Raw genomic sequence first — 22,385 nt, 5'->3', positions numbered from 1 at the left:
CTTAGTATTAACAAAAGTAAAAATTTTCTCCTTTAAGTTCAGAATGGAGTTCTGGGGAGGGATATTACCTGAGTACTGGGGACGGGGCAGTGTGTGTTTCCTCCTTTGTAAAGTTATAGGAAATGCTGACTTATGATTACCTGAGGAATACTCTAACAGCACTACTGAAAAAAAGGAACTGAGAAGGAAACACAGAAAAATTCTAGAGATAAGAAAAACTATGAGCTATGCTGAGATTCTGAACATCATTCATGTATACTTTTTCTTTTCATTCAATAATCACAAAATTATACTTAGAATTTATGTAATAATATAATGATATCATTTCTATTGTTTGATATAAGGGTCATCATATTCTGGCTCCATTAAAATGTCTGTATTTTCCTTGACCTAACAGCATTAAATATCATGCAGATTATGGCGTATATCAACCTTAAGATTTGAATATTATATAGAAACAGACATGTACAAACAATATGTAAGTGTCATGTATATGTTAGGTATACCAAATCAAAGGCTAAGTATCATGTATAAATAAACATACCAATCTAATGCCTGAATGTCAGATACACACAGGCATACACTATCTATTCTTGTATACACTATCTTAACCACTTCCAGATGGACTGGAGTGATAATATCTCCAAATAAACATGTTGCTGGTAAACTCATCTGTGGCAGATTATCATGCATCAGTTTGCTGAGCAAATGGTTTTGAAATTTTGTATCAAGGCCAGAGAATTTTATTTCAGTTTTTCATAGGTGGCTGATAACTTTTGGAAAATTGATTTTGTGTTAATGTTTGTTAAATTGTGTTAAGTGCAGTCTGTAGAGTAATCAAACTATACCCCTAATGGGTATGCTATTCACTCATTTGTTTAGAATTTGGATGCCTTTAGTTCCTAAATAGTACTCCAAAATGACAGGTAATATTTGTGTATAAATAACAAACAAAATAAGACTGTTTTACTTGACTACATATTTAGCTTCAGAAGATACAAATTAAATTCTCTGATCATAATGAGTGAGTTAACCCAGAAGCAGAAAGAATCAAATGGTATATACTCACTTATATCTGCATACTAGCCCAAGGGGCATGTCCCACGAAAGCCTTCACTTACCAGGAAACTGGGACAGAAGGAAAGGCATTCTATTGGGACTCTAAATGAGAGACGCATGGGAGAATAGCAAAATAAAAGGATACAGATGGTCCTAGAAATCTACAAGTAGAACAATATGATAGGCAGATTTGGGCCCAGGGGTCCCGCTCAAACTAAGGCACCAGCCAAGGACAATACAGGAGGTAAACTTTAAACCCCTTCCCAGATCTAGCCAATGGTCAGAATATTCTCCACAGTTGAGTGGAGAGTGTGATACGACTTTCTCACGTACTCTGGTGCCTCACATTTGACCATGTCCCCTGGAGGGGGAGACCTGGTGGCACTCAGAGGAAGGACAGCAGGTAGCCAAGAAGAGACTTGATACTCTATGAGAATATACAGGGGGAGGTAATCCCCCCCAGGAACAGTCATAGGGGAGGGGAATAATGGGAAAATGGGGGGGGGGAGTAATGGGAGGATACAAGGGATGGGATAAACATTGAGATGTAACAAGAATAAATTAATAAAAAAAAACATTAAAAAATAAAAAGAAAAAAGAAAAAAAAGAAAAGAAAAGAGTGCAAAATGGACTTCTGGGTAAGAATGAGGCTGGTTCACAATCCTAATGTCACAATTCAGTTCTGAGGGCTACTAACTTGAGCCAACCAGCTACATGAAATTCCCTTGTGCAGGATGAATAAAGTATTGTTATCACCATGAAAAAAAAATTCTCTGGTAAATGTGTAAGCTGCTTGTATGTGCTATGAACACAAGGAAATTGGGAAAACAGAGCTTGTTGGGGAAATGATAGAAAGGCCAGATATTTTAGGAAGAATGGATGAGACCGGCAGCTCCTTACATGTGCTATTCAAATACAAATGACAATACCAGAACAGGCGAGCTATTAAACCACCGGGATGTTCTCGATCCTTAATGTTTTGAATAAGATCTGATATGCTCACTATGCATTTCAAATTTATTATACAATAGTTTATTAGTATGTCATTTTTCTTACTGGGCAAGATTTTCCTGCATAAGTTTTTCCTGGGTCTTCTTACATATCTTTACTTCAGCTGTGATAATTATGAGAGGGATGTATAAATATCTGTTGTGGATCCAATCCCTATGCCAATTTACATACTTTGTGCTGTGTGTGTGTGTGTGTGTGTGTGTGTGTGTGTGTGTGTGTGTGTGTGTTGCATGCACATGGATGCAGAACCTATGGAAGAGGACGTCATATGTTGTCTTGTATATCTCTCGAGCTTGCTACCTGGAGACAGAGTCTCTGGTTGAACTAGACGGTAGTAATTTCAGCTAGACTGGCAGACCAACAAGCTCCCACTGCCTACCTGATTCTGACCTTTCACATCAGGGATTACAGGAATGTGCAGCCATGTATAAAGTTTTTCATGATGCTGAAGTTGTCAATTCAGAACCTCAGGATCGCATAGACCATGATCTAACTCATTGAGCTATAACCCAAAACACATGACCCACAATATTGTATGTTTTAATAGTTTAGAACTCTGATATTTGTAAAAGAACAGAGATAACTTATATACCCTTTACAAGTTGAAATGGAATCTATTCAACAACCTTTTATATTATTTTAAGTCAGTAACTTGTTTTTGTTTTTGTAAATGTATAACCCTCTTGCCATTTAATAGAATGTCCTTTTTTCCTTTTGACACATTTTAAATTTATTTTAATGACACAATACTTGAAAATAAAAGAGAAGGATCACCTTTCCCCTTCTCAGTGCTCTAAGCATTTTACCATCTCTTACTTTTATTTTTACAATATCTTTTCTACCTTCTCAGGTTTTGATCAAATATCCTCATCTGTAATTATACTATCTTTAATGGGATAATTGCCAATATGACTTTGTCAAGCTCCTTCTTAAAATTATTCATTGACTTCTTACAGAAAAAAGCATAAAGTTCAAGCTCTTATGAAACATAATTTGTACTATAACCAGTCCTGACTTTAATCAATTTATTTATTTTAATACATCACTGTCACTTCTTAACTTACCTTAAACTCTTAAGAACAGTTGGTGGAACTGAGCATACTGGAAAACTCTCTTTGTGTTCTGTGATGTCATCTTTAGCAGGTACTTTCACGTTCTTTGGCCAGATGCCCTCTAAACACAGTGGAAAAAAAGAAAGGAATTCTGTACTATCCAATTATTTCTCATGATTCTAGATTCTTAATCCTGTAATTTCATTTTCAGGTCCTTCTGCAGATAACAGCTACCCCTTTTTAGAGAAAAGAAAAGAACTCAACTTCAATAAATAATGAGAATACTTTATCATGCCAGGAGAACTATAAAAATATCCTACCTGTCTCATTTATCAGAGACAATCTTCAGGATAAATGTCAACTTCAGACTGTGCATAAGAAACCAAGATTGTGACTGGGTCTTTGCCTGAAATCACACACTTCTTTTATTTCTCCCTCGTCTCTATTTCTTCAACCATTTGCCATCATTAACATGTTTCTAATAAATAAAACATTAATTCTCGTAACAGTTTCTGCTTCTGAAGGTATGACCTCAGACACTGCCTTCTCTCATCTTCCTCAAAACACCTAGTTGCTCCTCATCATTACTCCTGTCAACTTTTATTTTTCCATACAACATACAAATATTTGATTTCTACACATCCAGTCTCAGATAATTTTCTCGTTCACTATGTATGTCATCCATACAGGTTTTTACCTGTATGGATTAAATGACTAATACAACCTTAATTACACATCAAGTACACAAGCTCCTAACACCGACACATAACTATCAGGACTAGGCTCCCAATCTACAACTTTTGTGGAACATATTTATACTACAGCAAGGCTCACTTTAGGGTAAAAGCAAGAGGGGAATTATGAAGCCAATATGTATATGATTATATGAAGGGGATATTTAAACCTGGGCAAAGGGTTATAAGTTGGCTGGCTTCCGACCTTTGCATTTTTTAAATTCTTGATCAACATTCATAGGACAACATGGGATGTAGGAAAAGGTGTGATGTCATTTGGCTAAAGGTTCAGGGTGAGAAATGGAACATGACATTCTCCAAGGTGCAGCGAAAAATTCCACCATCTCTTAGGGACTCTTTCAATTTTATCTTCCTTTGTTGTCATATTCTCCTTTTATTTTACCTACTTGGAGGGTAACAAACTGTTTACATTCATGAGAGCAATATTTAATAACAACTAATGTTCTAAGTTTGAGTTTTTCCTTAAATAAATATTAACTGTAAATGATACAAAATGATATAAAATAGGAATCATAAACACTAATATACTTATTTATATACATTTAGTGTAAAAAATGTTCTGTGTTCTTCACATTTACCATATTCTTCTTTCTATTGATCCATATAACAAAATTTCCTTTACTCATACTTCTAGATATATTTAATAAGTCATCACTTTTGTCTGTATTTATAAACTGTCTATTTACGCTTGTCCTTAAGCTATATGAGTAAAAGAAAATAGTATATACTGTATATTTATTATATGCATATATTATATATTTAGTATACATATCTAATATATAAATCTAAGATTTATTTTTGTTGACTCAACATCTAGGTCTTCATTCATGTCAAATAAAGTTATATGTTTACATTTTTAGAGCTATTAAATATTCCGTAATGTAAAAAAAATAATGCAACACATTTATCTAGTCTAATGGTGGCAAATATTGTAAGTTGTTTTGTAATCTGATGATAAAAGTATTTGTTAGCTTATTAGTCTTTTTAAATAAACATATTAAATAAATTAATAATTTATATGTCAATATATGTTCCAATGAGTGGACAAGCTTCAATAATTGAGTAGAAATACTAGTTGTTTGACAGTGAAACATTGGTTTAGCAGGAGGATATAAATATTTTTCTAAAGACTTTTATGAAATGTATACTCATAACCAATCTATGGGCTAGGAGAATTACTAGGCTTTACATTTTCATCAAGACTTTTCTTTTAGTTTGGTCTGTTACATTCCTCATCTGGATTCGCTTTAACCTTTAACAAATACAAACCCAAATAAGGAATTTAACCCTATTTATAATCAGGTAATGGTTTCTTAATGATTCCCATATGAATTCTATAAGTATAACATGATCAGGGGATATTTTATGATCTGTCTTCTTTATCACTTAGCATTTTATTTCACTTTTCCCAGCTTCTATGCAGGATAAAGACCGTGAACATATGTTTCTTAACACTGTACCAGAATTTTATGCGTGATTCCTCCATTGCCTCATGTTATATGTCACTACAAAAAGGACATATCTGCCATTAATGCTGGCTTGTTTTGTTTTTCTTTTGACATCACTCAGGACTCTCATGCACTATAGGAATTGTATAATGTATTTTTTTTCTAATCTTCACACAGTTACATTTACCTAAAAAAGGGGGTTATATTTCTGCAAAATGCCCCCCAAAAACTTTTGTGATTAATTGGAGTCAGTTAGCTGTGTGTTGTTTGTAAACTTGCTTATAGCATACAGAAAGTATATGACAGAGTCAATGCATTCTATGTACACTGAGTTGGAAAGCCCATTATGTACAGATAAGTAAATGTACATAGTTCTGATCAGTTTTCATCAGGAAAGTGATAGTACTATTCCACATATATCCATGAACTTGAACTCTCTACCTTCCAAGTCTACAACTGAAGAGCAAACGTGTCACTGCCTTGTTACTGATGCTGTGTATGTTTTGACCATTGTGATAAACATCACATCAGAACACCTGTGATAAGTTTAAAATATATTTTTGTAAGCCAGAGATATTTAGTGGTTACTTGTACAATCTAAATGTAACAGATACAGCAAATAAAAATTTTCAAACAAATGGGTTTCTTAAGTAGATACAATCTAAAGTGAGATAGGTTTTACCCACCAATATTATGAAAAATAAAATGAATTAAATTTGAAGTAGTAATGTCAACTAAGGTAAATTTTCTTCAAACATACTTAGGTGATAATTAAGTACTAAGCATTGGAAATTTCAACAGAACACTTCCCAATCTCAAATTCTGATCATAATCCTTATGCTGCACAAATTCCTTCATGTCTCTGTATAAAATACTGTGAGGGATATGGATAGCCACTAAAAGCTATAATTGGTAGTTCTGCTTAACATTTTAAGGACCAGCTATAAGCTGAACATTTTTCCATTAGCTGTGGGTAAAGAGTTTTCTGATTGCTTTTTGGATGCCCCCTAATTCTCCAAGTTGAAATATAAAATACATTTAACCACTTACCACCTACACCTTACAGTTAAGTTCAGTTTTTTTTTTAGTCATAAAGAAAAATATTTAAGTTTTAGAGGTGTTAAGTGATTCCTAACTAAAAGCATGTAATTTAAATCAAACAGACCGTGCAATTCAGGTGCAAAAATATATATGCTTCTAAGACTATTCCTGTTGAAGTAACTCCTAGAACAGAAAGTCTTTGTAATCTCTATGGCCAAGAAAGTGAATCTACAAGAAGAACATCAGGGTGGGTGGATCTGGACAAAGGGCCTCTACTTAAACTACTGCACCAACCAAGGACAATACATGCAGTAAGCATTGAACCCCTACTTGGGTCTAGCCAATGGACAAGACATTCTCCACAGTTGTATGGAGAGTGGGGACTGACTCTAACATCAACTCTGGTGCACTATACTCAACCGCTTCTCCTTGGTGGGAGAATTGGTGGCACTTAGAGAAGGATAAGCAGGATACCAAGATGAGACCTGATAGGCTGTGACCATATGGTGGAGGAGGAGGTCCCCTTCTGTCACAGACATAAGGGAGGAAAATAGGGTGAAAGTAGGATGGAGTGAGGAATGGAAGGATACAAGTGAAGGGATAACAATTGAGATGTACTCTGCATAAATTAATAAAAAATAAAAAATAAAAAAATTCTAAAAACAAAAAAAGAAAGAAAGTGAATCTACAGAAGGCATAGTCCTTTTAAATGACTCCCATGAAAAGCTGGTGGGAGAACCCTTGATCCAAGGGGGTGGTTTTCTATCAGGAACCAATCAATGCTCATATACAGAAGTATAAAATCCAAGGAAACATTATCAATATTTTACTGGTTGCAATTAATCTCATTAATGGCATATTCTGATGGAATTAAGCTAGAATGATTCTCTTATTTCAACAGAAACAGGAATTACAGATTAATCATTGTCAAGTATATTTTACATCTGGAGTTTGAGTGCTACTGTAACCATTAAACCTTTAAATCAATCACATAAATGATGAAGTGAGAAAGTGAGGTCAAACACAGTGAGGACCCGCAAGCCAGTGTAATCAAGATGCATTGGATAGAAGTGGAGTCTCCTCCCTGAATGGTGAAAAGTTGTTTGTTTCTCTGTTATCCCTTCAAGAGGATATGGACATATATATTTAAGTTCTAAACATGTAATGAAAAGATAAAAAGAGAAAAGAATTCACATGGTGGGTGATCCATTTGCTTATCAATGTTAACTTGTCAAAATTGAGGCATTTGCTATCAATACTGAATATCTGCAATCTTAATAAGTAAGCACCAGAGATGCCTTTGTGTATTATACTTTCTATTTTAGCTGCAGCTATTTGTTTTTTTGTTAATCACTTTATAGCCTGATCCTAGCCCATTCAATTCTCTCCCTCTAGTCCCACCCTTACGCACCCGTCCCCTCGTCCCCCTCTTGTACTACTCAGAAGAGAGCCCTCCCAAGGGGTATCAACTCACCCTGGCACCTCAAGTTGCAGTAGGACTCAGAGCATCCTCTCCCACTGAGGCCTAACAAGGCCGCCCAGCTAGGAGAAAATGATCCAAAGGCAGACAACAGAAGCAAAGATAGCCCCCTACTCTCATTGTTAGGGAACCTATATGATGACTAACTTGTGCATCTGCTGCATGTTTGTTGAGGGTCTAGGTCCAGCCCATGCTTCTCTTTGGTTGTTGGTTAAATCCCTGTGAACATCCCTGGGCCCAGGTTAGTTTACTCTGTAGGCCTTCGGTGGTATCCTTGACCCTTCTAGCTTCCTCAATTCTTCTACCCAGTCTCCCACTAAGCTCCCCAATCTTGGTCCATTGTTTGGTTGTGGTTTTTCTGCATCTGTTTCCATCAGATGCTAAATAAATCATCTCAGAAGATAATTATTCTATGCTTCTGTCTGTAAGCATAGCAGAGTACGATTAATAGTGACAGGGGTTGCCTTTCTCCCATGGGATCATTCTCAAATGGGACCTCATGAAAGTGAAAAGCTTTTGTAAGGCGAAGGAGACTCTCAGTAGGACAAAACAGCAGCCTACAGAATAGGGAAAGATCTTGACCAACCCCACATACAACAGAGGGTTAATATCCAAAATGTTCGGAGCCAGCCCGGGGTTATTCAAGGCTAAAAGAGTCTACTGGCTATGGAAAAATACTGATGCCCCGTTCCAAAGCTGACTTCCTCCTTTTAGCCCCTGCAGATATTTAGCAGGTTAGCTGACTTCCTCCTTTCAGCTCCTGCAGATGTTTAGCAGGTTAGCTGACTTCCTCCTTTCAGCTTCTGCAGATGTTATTTAGCAGGTTAGCTCAGGACTTCCCAAGAGATAGTTAGCTAAGATAAAATAGAGATTGCTCCTGGAAAAACCACAGGATGTTCCCCTGATGGTATCATCTGGAGACATTCTCGACCCCCCTTCCGCCACTGCTTAGTTCCTGCCTCCACCCCATATAAGCTTTTGATTCAATAAACGGACCTGGATAGGAATGCTACTTGGGCTCGCCTCTTACTTTCCCGTCTCATCCACAGGTATGGCTCCCCTGGCGACCCCGTAATTACTGGTCCTGCTGGACGGGACACCAAAATATATAAAGAGCTCAAGAAATTAAACACCAACAAACCAAATAACCCAATTAAAATGGGGCACTAGAGAATAATCAACAGGGGAGTCCTTAATGGCCAAAAAGCACTTAAAGAAATGTTCAACGTCCTTAGTCACCATTAGGGAAATGCAAATCAAAATGACTATGAGATTCTACATTACAACCCTAAATATGCCTAAAATAAAAAACTCAAGTGACAGCAAATGTTGGCAAGGATATAGAGCAAGGGGGAACACTCCTCCATTGATTGTGGGCATGAAAACTTGCATAACCATTGTGGAAATCAATCTGGATGTCTCTCAGAAAACTAGGAACAGATATAATGTTCCTGTGCCTATACACAAAGACGCTTTTCAATCTACAGTTATAGAAATTTTATTTGTAATATCCAGAAACTGGAAACAACCTAGGTGCCCCTCAATCAAAAAATGGATAAAGAAATTCTAGTACAATTACACAATGGACTACTACTCAGCTATTAAAAAATAAAGATATCATGCAATTTGCAGGCAAATGGATGGAACTAGAAAAGATCATTCTGAGTGAGGTAACCCAGACCCAGAAAGACACACATGGTATGTACTCAGTTATAAGTGGATATTGACCATCATGTACAGGATAACCATGCTACGATCCATAGAAACAAAGAAGCTAAGGAGGGTTCAAGGAAGGATGCTTGAGTCTCACCCAGAAGAGGAAACAGAATAGGCCCCTGAAGTTGATGGAGGAAACTGGGAGGTGGATGGAGTGGGAAGGGTAATAGGTAGGGATCAGATGTTGGGAGAGTGGGGTGTGTTTGTGGTGGGGATATCAGGAGAGAGAATAGAAATCTGTTCAGGAGCATCTATCTCTGGAACAGGGGAGCCTGCCAGCAGTCTATGGGAATGACCTTAGCTGAGACATCTAGCAGCTGGAATTAAAGAGGTTGATGTTACCACCTCCTGTAGCCAGGTTGGGCTTCCAGTGGAGGGAGGGGGACACCATCCCATTCCTAAAACTTTAGACCCAAAATTTGTCTTGCCTGCAAGAAGTATAGGACTGAAGATGGAAAAGAGATTGAGGGAATCACAAATAAATGATTAGCTGCAGCTCTTTATGCCACAATCTAATAATTCTCAATAATTGTAGAGATCTAGGGATGATTGTGAAGATTTTCTACTTGAAGGGGAAAGAAATTTTAGTCAATATTTTTTTAGACCCATGGGAATTTAGGCTATAGTTACTTTTTTATACTAAAAAGATAATGTTTTTCTGATGACTAAAATAGGCCATTTCCTATATCCATACCCTGAGGTACTTACCTCTAATCTGAGTGTATTTGTATATAAGACCTATGAGGAAGGATTACGTCAGATCACAAGGGTGGATCTCTGATCACAAGACATCAGAGGCTTCACTTTATCTCCATTGAAGCACTGAACATATTTCCTCATGAGAACACAACAAAAATGTAATTATTATAAGCTGAGAAAAAGGCTTTTGCAGGAAACTAAGTTTGCAGGCTACTCTATCTGTTTTCCAGAAACGTTAAAAGTAAGTTTCTATTGATTTAAGTATCAATTCAATGATATGACCTTAAATGTCTTGAAGTAACAGGGATAGTTTTCATTCTATATCTGAAGGAAATCACTTTTTACATGAAAGTATTAGTTTATGTACTTAAGTTTATGCATAGCAAAGTAGGATGATGGAATAATTCACAAGTGGTGTAGCTTAGGAAGTATCTCTGTTACTACCCATCATCCATAGAGAGCACATTGCATCAACATTGTGACTAAAGATAAAGTTATCCTAGGAAATAACAATTAATGTTAATGTATTACTACCTAGGATACTATATGTCTGCCTGAGCTAGAAGACATGGCTGTGAAAAACGGGAGGGCAACTCATGAATATAAATGCACAGACATTCTAATGTAGGTATACATAGGTTGCCATGGGAAGAATGAAAATACATTGGTGGGAATAAAAATAAAAGAAGAACATTATAATAGGCAGATTTGGGCCCAGGGGTCCTGTTCAAACTATGGCTCCAGCCAAGGGCAATACAGGCCATAAACTTCAAACCCCTACCCAGATCTAGCCAATGGACAGGACATTCTCCACAGTTGAGTGGAGAGTGGGGTATGACATCCACATGTACGCTGGTGCCCCATATTTGACCACATCCCCTGGATGGGGAGACCTGGTGGCACTCAGAGAAGGATAGCAGGCTACCAAGAAGAGACTTGATACCCTATGAGCATATGCAGGGGAAGGAGGTCCCCCTCAGTCACAATCATAGGGGAGGAGAGTAAGGGGAAAAGGGGAGGGAGGGAGGAATGGGAGGATACAAAGGATGGGATAGCCATTGAGATGTAATATGAATAAATTAATAAAATAAAAATTTAAAAATTTATACTTAGGATTTTTATTTTTAGTGTTAAGGTGAAACTCCTTTCTTATATGAGAAATACCTTGATTTCTCACATTTAAAGTTTTTCTCTCTAATGAGAGGATTTTACTTGTAATTTTGGGACAAGGTCATACTATGTTGCTCAACTAACTTTGCAGACACTCTATATCCCATGCTGTCCTTGAATCTGTGATTTTTCTGCGTCAGCCTCCCAAGTAGCTGAGGTTATAGGACCAGGTCATTAGGGTCCTCTGTGTCTTTTTTCCAAGAGTAAAGGTGGATGAAGTTAGGCATCTTAACTTCAACTGAATGAAGTTAAGCTTCCCAATTTCAATGCTATTTATTGTTAGTCACCGTGTTTATACTTCTGAGAAAAGGGAATTACCACATAGTCAAAAACAGCAAATAATTTCACTAAAACAGATGAATTCTAAAATATTACAGGTTATGTATTTTAAAACTAAACATTTCTTTTTTCCTTACTTTTGTTACATATACATTTATATTATTACACATATGTACAATAAATGACCTATAGCAAGAAGAACCACAAAACACTCTGGAATTATATAAATGTTACATTCATAGTGTTTTTTTTTTTTTTTTGCTATTCTGTGTTTCTTCTTTTAGTTCAGTTTGTCAGTATTCATTAACTAGGAAGAATAAAAATATCCAGAATATTTATATTTAGTCTCTAACATTTTATATAGATTACAGGGACGAATAGAAACAAGAATTAAAGAACATAAAAATTATTATTTGTAGAACTTTAAGCACTAACTGGAAGGAAGATAGAGCCACAAGAAGATAGTGGGATTAGGATCTCAGTGCAATCATGCTTGATATGGTCCATTTCCATGATGCTATATAAAGCCTAGGAAGCATGTTAGCCGCTCCATTGTGAACTCAGCCTCTATCTCAGTGTCTCCTGCATCATTTATGTCAATAAATTCTACTGACAGGAATGAAAAGTATAATAGAGCTCTACTCTGGAGTTTGCAGATCAGGAAGCCACTAGGTGACTATAGATATCTCAAAGAGACCACTAAGGCAAGAGGAAATGAATGTGGGCAAGACTGACATAGCTTGGCCCATACTATGCCTTCCAATCCATTTTTCTTTTCTTTTTGGATTTAAGACATAGCCACTGTGCTAATAAATGCTGCTCTGTTTCACCAAGTGCAGTATTTCCTTTACCAGGAAGGCTGTACACTGCAGATGCGGATAGTGTTCCCTAATCAAAGCCACATTGCTGCTTATACCCTCAAGTGTCGCTCTTATATCTACTGACTACACAAAGAAGAATAATGGTACTATTATTAAAACAGAGACAAAATGTTCCTTAGGTCAGAAAAAAATTGAAGTGTGTGACCGAGGGGATTATGTATTACATTTCATCACAAAGTTGTCATTCTTGTGATGTACTGTACAGCACTAAAAGCTATTGTTCCAATGAATCATAGGCTCAAATACATTCAGTCTGAGGAATCGTTTCGTCAGGAGACTCAGTATCATATATCACCACTGTAATGTGGAACGTATTTCCAGTGACATATCTTCATTGTACACCATCAGCTAAAGGAGCGTAATTAACGTCATATTGGGGGTTTTCTGGAGGTTTCGTGATTTACTTGCTATATTCAAAATTACTGGTTACCAACACAAGAGGAGCATTAAAAATATTCATAGGTTAAATTGTAAAGACAATCCCTTAGAAATGTTAAATTTATTTCTATGTTAAGGAGCATTTTATGAGAAAAGAATACTTAATCAATGAAACAATCAGGACTTTATGTGCATGCTTTTCAATTTGCATTGTTTCGGCTGCTACAGAGCTGACTGTTTTGCAGGAAAACAAAACAGTAGAAGAAAAATAGGAAAGAACCAATTCTTCTGCAGCAATGCAAATGATGAGCAACAGCAGACTGAGAGAGGTTTAAATGCCAAATCCTGTTCAATTTTCTCTCAGGCCATACGAATTTTAAATCGTCCCTAAATATTTTAAACAGAGTAAGAAATAGATCTGCAGCACTCCTATGGCTATCCATCTCTAGCTTATGCATTCAATTCTGGCCAGAGTAGCTATTAGGGGGTAATTAGAAGTGACAAGGGAGATGCAACATTCAACACACATTTGCTTTTTTTTTTCCCCAGCTTAAGAGCCTGCTTACTTTATGCAAATTGTTCAGAGGCCATTATCATGCAGCCCCAGCAATCAGTATTTAATTTGTTGATAGCCTTGACAGTTGTGGCCAGGGTATAATTGGCGCGGACTCTACTGCAAAAATAAAATAAATTGGGTTGTGCATGAAGCTAAACAACATAATTACCAACAATTAGACATTAATTACGTGGTAGCAAGTCCTCAGATCCTTCTCCCGAATTTGGCCAAACCTGGCCATAATTACATTTTAATTTTGTGAAAACATCCATGTTCCTGAGATAATCAGGTGTTCAGAAGGTGTTTTCTCTAGAAATTGTGTTTCATTATGGATTACTATGTCAGGAAAGTAATTGCCTTCAAACTTGGAGGTGACTGAAAAAAAATAGAAAAGAGATGTGATTTGTGTTAATTTGCTGGTCATTTCTTTATTTGTCTCTGAATCTCTCTCTCTCTCTCTCTCTCTCTCTCTCTCTCTCTCTCTCTCTCTCTCTCTCTCTCTCTCTCTCTCTCTCTCTCTCCCCTTTAGGAGCATAGAAAACAAAGTTTATTATGGAAAGGCCCATCACACTGTGGTCAGTGCCCACCCCTGGGTGATATAAAATGCAGCTGAACAAGACATAAAGAGCAAGCTAGTAAACAGTGTTTTTCTCCGGTCTCTGCTTCTGTTCCTGTATTCAGGATCTTGCCTGAGATCCTTCTCCTGCTTTCCTTCATGATGGACTCTAAGTATAAGCTGAAATAAACCTTTCCCCTCGCCTTCAATATCACACACACACACACACACACACACACAGAGAGAGAGAGAGAGAGAGAGAGAGAGAGAGAGAGAGAGAGAGAGAGAGAGAGAGAGAGAAACAATAATAATTATGCCAAAAATAGAGCTGCCAAAAGAATTTCTGCCATAACAGAGTCTCTGTCAGACAAGAGACTCAAGAAGATCAGGAAAACACTGGCTGGTAGAGGCTTAGAAACAGGCTATTACCACCAGGTGGGACATGAGGACGTGTTCATATAAAAATAGTAGAGCATGAACAGAAGTGGTGCAGAAGATATGAGCACTTGCTAGTTTTGCAGAGGACCTAGGATCAGTTTCCAGCAACAACACGGTGACTCACAATTCTCCAGACTCCAGTTCTGACCAGTGTGGGCACTAGGCATGTAGGTGGTCCACATAGATGCACAGAAGCAAAATACTTACACACATAAGATTAAGGAAAATGCAATTTTTAAAGGATATAGCAAATTAAATGATGAACGAAGAGGTTTTATGTTATCCCTTCATAGTAGGAGGAACATGTAAGGGATATTTTTTTCTCAGGAGAACCAGAAAAGATAGTATGATGAGGCTGGAGCGATGGCTTAGAGGTTAAAAGCACTGATTGCTATTCCATAGGTCCTGAGTTCAACTCCCAGCAACCACAGAGTGGCTGTATACTATCTATAATGAGATCTGGTTCCCACTCTTGGTGTACAGGCATACATGCAGGCAGAATATTGTATACATAATAAATAAATCTTTTTAAAAAGGTATTATTAAATTGCATCAACAGCAGTATCTGAACAACATTGTATTCATCATTTTTATTGTCTATAAAGGACTGGAGAGAGCCTACAAGAGTATTTATCTATGGCACAATCTTTTTATTCTTTTAGGTTTATACCTTAGCTGTCACAGGTGATTTTCTTTGCTGAAAAGCATTGGTAAACAATATCTGTATTTGCTTGAAATAATCTACCAGACTGTCATTGAAATAGCTAGGTCATACGTATTTTATTCTTGGTAGAAAATGGATGTCAAAGTCGACCTCCCTCCCTCTCTCTTTCCCTCATTCTGACCCTTTCCCTTCTTCTCTCATCCCCTTCTGTTTCCTCCTCTCCTCTTCTCTCCTCCCCTCTCCTCTTCTCTCTTCTCTCTTTCCCTCTCCTCACCTCCTGTCTCCTCTCCTCTCCTCTCCGTCTATACCTTCATGATTTTACTTTCCAACTTTTTCCTCTCTTTTAACTCCTCAATTTTTTCAACTCCCTGTCAAGCATTGGCTTCCTTTGATATTAGTCTTTACCTCATCAATTTTCCATTTAACTTTCGCATTGATTATTCATGTTTGTCAATGAATTAAATGTTATGTGATCTGAAGGCTCATTCTGGTTTCTCATTCTAGCTGCAGGGCATTGAGAACTTCTCAGCATTACTTTCTTAATTGCATTTCTTCCTCCTTTCCCTTCTCTTTTCTTCCTTCCTTCCTTCCTTTCTCTCTTTCTTTCTGAAAGATTTCTTTGTTAAAATATGTGTAGGTACCTTTAGGACATAGCCTGAACCCTATGTACTTCTCTCAGCCATGTATCAACAAATGGTGCTGGTCTAACTGGATGGCTACATCTAGAAAAATGCAAATAGACACATATTTATCATGATGTACAAAATTAAAGTCCAAGTGGATTAAAGACCTCAACTTAAAACTAGACAATCTAAATCTGTTAGAAGAAAACGTGGAGATGAGTCTTGAATTCATTGGCACAGGAGACAATTTCCTGAAAGGAACACCAACACCTCAGGCTCTTACATCAGCCATTAATAAATGGGAACACGTGAAACTGAAAAGCAAGGCAAAGCAAACAGTCACCAGAACAAAATGACAGGCTACAGACTAGGTAAAGATCTCCACCGATCCTCCATCTGACAAGAAGCTAATATCCAAATTTTACAAAGAACTCAAGAAATCAAACACCACTGAGCCAAATAGCCAAATTAAAAAATGAGGTACAAAGCTAAACAGAGAATTATCAACAGAGGAATATTGATTGCTGAGAAACACTTAAGGGAATGCTCAACATCCCTAATCATCAGGAATATGTAAGTCAAAACAACTCTGAGATTCCATCTTGCACCTATCAAAATGGCTAAGATCAAAAATTCAAGTGACAGACAGCTCATGCTGGCAAGGATGTGGAAAAAGAGGAGCACTCCTCCATTGCTGGTGGGAGTGCAAACTTGTACAACCACTTTGGAAATCAATCTGGTGCTCAGGACCCAACCATATCACTCCTGGGACTATACCCTATAGATGTTCCACCATACAACAAGGACATCTGCTCAACTATGTTCATAGCAGCTCATATATTCACAAATTTAGCGCTGTATAATGCTTGTGAGAATGTATATGTTTTCAGAACAAAAGAACTGAGCACTGAAGTTGGACCAGGCCTGACAGGCTTCATTCTCATCAGCATGCCTGACTCTGACATCCTGTATCCTTCAGGTTCCAACTCCAAGTATTTCAGTCACTATAATTCATCAGAACAGGACAGCTTTAAAGAAAGCTTCCATAAAAACTGGTACAATATTTTAGACTGTCCTACGCAGGACTTTTTACTAAGCCTGGAATTTCTCAACATTTGGAAACTATCACAAATGCCATTATTGGTTTGATTAACCATGTTCCCCAATTTTATTAATAGTACCCCTACAAAGGTACTATTTGCCCCCATCAGCAAGAAGAAACCCTAAGAGCTCTCCTGGCTTAAAATCTTCTCCAAGCTGACTGATTCAAACTGGCTTTTCTCTTAGCTTCTGACTGAATTGCTTCACTTGGCCTCAAACTAACCCTAGCAATCTGTTCTAATTTTCCAGCTCCTTCTCATTCTCTGGAACATTCTGTCTTTCCATGTATCTAGATTGTTTTTATTTCATCCTATCTCTGTAAAACTTCCCTGATACAACTGTCTCTGAATTCCATAAACTGAACTGCCAAAAACTCAACTTCACTACACTGCCTCTCAACTCAATGCCTCAACCAAACTGCCCGAACAGACTGATTAGATCTCAGAGATCTGCATGTCTCTGTCTTCTAAGTGCTAGGTTTAAAGGCATTTACCATTCACGTCTGGACCTAAGCTTTTCTGTATCTGATATTTGCCCTGTACCAGAGTGACCTTGAGCTTAGCAATCTGCGTGCCTCTGTCTCCTGAGGTTAAAGGCTTGTATGCATTCCATCGAGATCACCCATACCTAGAAAATTTTTGTATCCCATCTCTTGCCAGGGCAACCATGTTTTGAATTTAAAATCTGCTACAGTGACTTGACACTCAAATTATAATACCTGGTTCCTTGATACTCTCTGTCACATAAGAAATTTTGAACTAAATCACATAATATTCAACTTCCAGCTACTCCTATAATGTAGAAATATCTATCTATCTAAGGAAACATCAGATCTATCTATCTATCTATCTATCTATCTATCTATCTATCTATCTATCTATCTATCTATCTATCCTCTTTGTCTGGGGACTGCTCTGTTTGAGAGATCACCCTAAATGCTGCACCTGACGTAGCTCCTCTCTCTTTTTCATGGCAGCTATCTGTATTTCTCTCCCCCACGCCTGTACCATTCTCACTCTTAATAAAGCTTATCTCCATATTATAAAAGCCCTCTGTTGTTTATATATCTCTATATTGTATCATTTCTGTCTAATGCTCCCACATTGTATCAAGATCTAATTATGGCCTTGAAGCTCATTCCTTCTAATAAACATCATACTTGGATGGAATTTATGTGCCGTTTCCATTTATGGATCAACTGTAGTTGTTCCATAGTCATATATAATTCTGTTTTATACATTATGCAACACTATTATAGCCAATGATTAAAATCCAAACAAACCACACCATCTAGCACAGTAGGACTGGCACCAATATGAACTCACAGAGACTGTGATGGCACATACAAAACATGCATAGGTAGAAACCAGACATATCTCAGTACTGAGAAGGGTAACTGGACATGAGTCCTTCCCCTAACCAAGAAGCTATTTGCAATTGATAGGAGAGAAAGTAGATTAGATTATCTACAATGGAGTGTTGCCGGTTATATCATCAGCCTTTCTCCATGTCAGATCGAATGCCTAGGGGTATTTATTAATCTGTGCAAAGAGGACTCCATGGTTCAATTTGTTGTTGTGGGTTTCTTGCAGGGAGGGCATTAATCCTTTGGCGGCTGTTTATCATTTCTGCCTTATCACTTGCTTTTGTTCATTTGTTTTGTTTTCTTTGGTTTTTGATTTTTAGGAGAGAGAGAGAGAGAGAGAGAGAGAGAGAGAGAGAGAGAGAGAGAGAGAGAGAGAGAATATGAGGTTGGAGAGTTGAGTAGATAGGGAGAAGGGTAGGATTCAAGAGAGAAAAACAATGTTTTTGTTAAGAAATATACCTGTTAACAACATCTAATATAATTGAGAGGGTGAGTCTGAAATTGATAACAATCTACCTTATACAATTTTTCTTTATGTACTCTAGTTATTTTTTCCAGTAAAATAATATGTACTTTCAGATCTATTTTCTCACCCTTTTACTGGTTTTATATATGGCAATATCTTGCTTATAATTTCACTACCATATAAACTAAAAATCTTTCCCAAAGCAAAGTACTCATCAGACAGACTAAACCAATGGTCTATTAGAGAAATAATAGATGTGTTTTTTCTTGTATGTGTGAAATCATAAACACTGGAAATTTATGACATATGTGTTATATTTTTCAGATATTCATTCAGCATTAAAAAACAACTCATACTGAATTATAAATTGTCTGAGTGCAAAATATTGGGAGGCTGGATGAGGTGAAGAGAATGGCTGTAATGCATTGTTCAGACTATGTTCTGTTCTCTCCTCTTCCTCTTCATCAGCTGAGATACTAGGCATATGTATATTTTTCTGAAAAGTAACAATTGGCATGTGAAAAGTTTCACAGGCATATAATTTCACCATGAATTAAAACACAATGGGTTTATTGGTGTCTTGCAGAGTCAATTAGCTCTATGTCTTTCTCTATGAAAATACAAGTAGCCAGTCCTGCTTGACTTTGAACAATTATAAATATATGCTATAATGTATAAATGGTATATGTGTGTGTGTGTGTGAATACTGGTATTAATATTAATGACTCTCTTGGGGAATATACTATATTTTAATATGTAACTATAAGTTGTTACTTTTTAGTAGTGTACAGGAAGACTGAGAAAAGTAAATGTCTCCTAAACTTTTGAAACCTCTTTCCTTTCTTCAGAACTTTATTGAAAAACAAATTGTGTCATGGGATCCAGTGAGGTTAAAACAAATTAATGAGAAGAAGTTAAAGAACATAAGCAATAAGTGTAAAAATCTATTTTAAACTACTTCATATAGAATTACCAATTTGAAAAATAAAGTGAATGACTAATTAGTCATTGTAAAAGCTTTCTACTATCATTCCATTTAATGTCCTTTAAAATCTGCCTTGTAATAATTTTTAAATGAATTACTTATGCATTTTTGTATCTCTGTAACTATTTAAAGGCATCAGGACTGGCTACTTGTATTCCCACAGAGAAGGACAAGAAGCTAATTGACCCTGCAAGACACCAAGTAAACCTACTGTGTTTTAATTCAGTGTGCAATTATATGCCTGTGCAAGTTTTCACATGCCAATTATTACTTTTTACAAAAATCTACATATTCCTAGTATCTCAGCACACGAAGAGGAGAGAACTGAACACACACTAAACAGTGCCATTAGAGACATGAAGGCAATTAACTTTGCTATTTAGTACAAAGTTAAGAGCACTAAAGATGAGGTAATAAGTATTCACATCACCACTATACCGAATGGAGAACTGACACACATTTTTTAATACACAATACAGGCAATCTTATTATTAAATTTAATGGCATCTGAGAAATGATGAAACACTCATAGCCATGAGCTTGTAATAAGATAAGCTTGTAGCCTGATAGCTTGCATACAAATCATCTCATCTGAATAAAATTAATGTTTGGCTTTTATATCTCTCCTCAAGCACTGCTGAGCCTTCCATCTCATTTTATGAGCAATTATAGAAAAGAAAATAAAAGTTTAGCTCTGATATGAGATATCCGTGGGAGGATCTCCTACGTAGTATAATAAGTCCAATTTAAGATTTCATGTAGGTTAAATAAATGAATAGCAATGTTTTTATGATAAACTAATTAAAAACTAGAGCCTGCATTTTAGTATAAAGATTAATTTTAGGCATAATTTCATATTATTTTACATGTTAGTATTTAATGTTAAAATATTTAACATTTATATATTTAATTGAGTCTACATTAAAACTCGATATGATGATCCAAATTCTTTATTTTTAAATTATAATGCTAAGAAAGAAAAACATGCCATGCACATTTTCCTTCTCAATTAGCATAAGAAGGAAATGACATATTATTAACAATTTATTTGAATAAAGTATTCATTCAGTATTTTGGATTCTGAAATCAGTAACATCTCTAATTTCTTTTAGATGTTTTTATAATGTTAATTGAATTATAGTGGTCTTTAATCCCAGCACTCGTGAGGCAGAGGCAAGTGGATTGCTGTTGAGTTCGAGGCTAGCCTGATCTACAAAGTGAGTCCAGGACAGCCAAGACTACACAGAGAAACCCTGATTAAAAAAAAAAAGAAGAAGAAAAAAAGAAAAGAAAAGAGAAAAAGCAATATAGTTATATCAGTTTTTCCTTCCCTTTCATTCTTCCAGGTCCATCTAAGCTCTGCTCTCCAACACCATCTATGTCATAAATTTATAGGCTGTTCTTTCCTGATTACATATATGTGCCTGTATGTATATGTATGTATGTAAACATATATGTGTATGCATGCATATAAATGAAAGTTTACCAGGTCTCCCCCTCCAGGGGACATGGTCAAATGTGAGGCACCAGAGTACGTGAGAAAGTCATACCCCCCTCTCCACTCAACTGTGGAGAATGTTCTGTCCATTGGCTAGATCTGGGTAGGGGTTTGAAGTTTACCTCCTGTATTGTCCTTGGCTGGTGCCTTAGTTTGAGCGGGACCCCTGGGCCCAAATCTGCCTATCATAATGTTCTACTTGTAGGTTTCTAGGACCCTCTGGATCCTTCTACTTTGCTATTCTCCCATGCTTTTCTCCTCAGGAACAGTCATAGGGGAGGGGAATAAGGGGAAAATGGGAGGGAGGGGAATGGGAGGAAGAATGGGAGGATACAAGGGATGGGATAACCATTGAGATGTAACAAGAATAAATTAATTTTAAAAAAAGAAAATAATTCTAAAAAAGGCCTCAAAAAATATCATGTTATGCCATGTACAAATTGGAGTTATTCAGAATATCACTTTCAAATATTATCTGTAAAGATACAATTTCAAATAACTATCATATTTTCAAATAGATTAGAAATTAAGACCTAAAAAAATTAAAGAGAACATTTAGAGAAAAAAATTAGACAATATATTAAATAAAAAACTCAAACTCATCCCTTGAACTTCTCAAAGCATCAGTTTTACTCTATCTCTACAGACGTCTCCTAAATGAAATGAGTTAAGCCATGTAAGGGACATATAGTTAGTCTTAAGAAAAGGTAATAGGCTCAGCAAGCACTTCTTGGTACTCAAAGAGCATGGCTCACTTTCAGTCCACTTAGCTTAGATGTCTATCACAATCACTTGTGCTCATCTTTATACATGTTGTTTCTCAAACTAGCGTTTTCTTTTCATACAAGGCCGACACACCTTTAAAGGCCATATTCGGTAGGACTTTGATGTTTTCGAAGACTTTAACTATTTTACCTTATTTACCTATGGAATCATATCTATCTGTTGCTCCTAGAATGTATACTCTTGTCATCGAGTAGAGCAGTAACTGACATGACCATGATTGGATAAACTAACAATTGATTTGTATAATATACTATCCTAAACATCCTGCAGTAGCACCATCAAAGTATTGGAAGGAAACCTTGTATTCTACTTGAGTTGTGTGGGTACAATGCCACCTATTAGAGTAGACCTATATATCATGTGTATGAAGAACAATC

At 36.6% G+C, this 22,385-nt stretch overlaps 1 protein-coding gene across 2 annotated transcripts in view; it reads right to left on the bottom strand.

Moving 5' to 3' along the window:
- The window catches only part of Mgat4c (MGAT4 family member C), a 621,187-nt gene that overhangs the window by 125,908 nt on the left and 472,894 nt on the right, over positions 1 to 22,385 (bottom strand). Inside the window, exon 1 of one of the 2 annotated variants that reach the window (XM_051139638.1) lies at positions 3,135 to 3,247. The exons of the other annotated variant lie outside the window; for it this stretch is intronic. The gene's annotated coding sequence lies outside the window, so the exon portion shown is untranslated. Of the gene's footprint in view, positions 1 to 3,134; positions 3,248 to 22,385 lie in introns of those variants that run through there. 2 annotated transcript variants of the gene reach the window in all.

The sequence above is a fragment of the Acomys russatus genome, chromosome 31, assembly GCF_903995435.1.
Source record: "Acomys russatus chromosome 31, mAcoRus1.1, whole genome shotgun sequence".
Lineage (NCBI taxonomy): Eukaryota > Metazoa > Chordata > Mammalia > Rodentia > Muridae > Acomys > Acomys russatus.
Note: the sequence above shows the minus strand (reverse complement) of the source record. Positions and strands in the feature narration are given on the sequence as shown.